Consider the following 1,016-nt stretch of genomic DNA (forward strand, 5'->3'; position numbering starts at 1 on the left):
ATTCTTGTATATATCAGATATCAGGTCTGAGTTTATGTATCCAGTCAGCCAGCCTGTGCCTCTTTAGAGGACTATTTAAACTGTTCACATTAATTGAGAGAATTGATAAGCCTGGTTGTGTTTTGGGTGTCATGATTTTCAGATGTCCAGTGGACAATTTTAATCCTTTCACCACTGTGGAAGTTGGGTTTTGTTCAAAAATTTCTGGGTGAGTTTGCTTTGGAGGTAGAGCATTGTGCTGGTGGATGGCCCTTAAAAGGGCTTTTGTGGTGGCATGGGGAGGGCTGGGTGGCCATGGTGTGAGTGCCCCTCAGTACTCCTGAGAGGCCTGGGTGGCCTTCTTATTGCTTGTGGGTGTCTTCGGCACCACGGTGGCACTGGTCTTGGGCAGCAGCACGGCCTGGATGTTGGGCAGTACACCTCTCTGGGCGATCATCAAGCCACCCAGTAGCTTGTTGAGCTCCTAGTCCTTGCAGATGGCTAGCTGGAAGTAGTGGGGGATGATCCATGTCTTATTGTTTTCCCAGGCAGTGTTGCTGGTCAGCTCCAAGATCTCAGTCGTGAGATATTCTAGCACTTCCACCAAGTACACCATGCATGGATGCTGACTGGCTCGGCGTAGTGGCCCTTCTGTAGCAGCCAGTGGATGTGGCCCACAGGGAACTGGAGACCACGGTGTAATGAGCACGACTTGGCTTTACATGCACCTTGCCACTGGTTTTGCCGAGGCCTGACATACTGCGCTAGGTAGCCCGGTGAAGAGCAACACCTCACAGAGACCAGAAAACACAGGCCTGCTGCAGTCTAACTGCCCCTTATTTATCTTTTGTAGGAAAGGATTTATGTAGCTGAAAATAATATTTAGAGCCTAACCCTAAAAGTCTAATCCTTTGAGTTGCTGAATTACAGTAGTGGTTGAATTCATGATCTTGACAGCTCTCTCAAAGATTAGGAAATTGATAGGGAAGAGTGGCACCCCTAGAACTGAAATGAAAACATTTGGGATGAGCTGATGA

General features: G+C 48.1%; 1 pseudogene; it reads right to left on the minus strand.

The window, feature by feature from the left end:
• Window positions 1-310: 310 nt before the first annotated feature.
• On the minus strand, window positions 311-737 carry LOC128586097 (histone H2AX-like; annotated as a pseudogene).
• Between the last annotated feature and the right edge of the window lie 279 nt (window positions 738-1,016).

This window comes from Nycticebus coucang, chromosome 5 (genome assembly GCF_027406575.1).
Source record: "Nycticebus coucang isolate mNycCou1 chromosome 5, mNycCou1.pri, whole genome shotgun sequence".
NCBI lineage: Eukaryota > Metazoa > Chordata > Mammalia > Primates > Lorisidae > Nycticebus > Nycticebus coucang.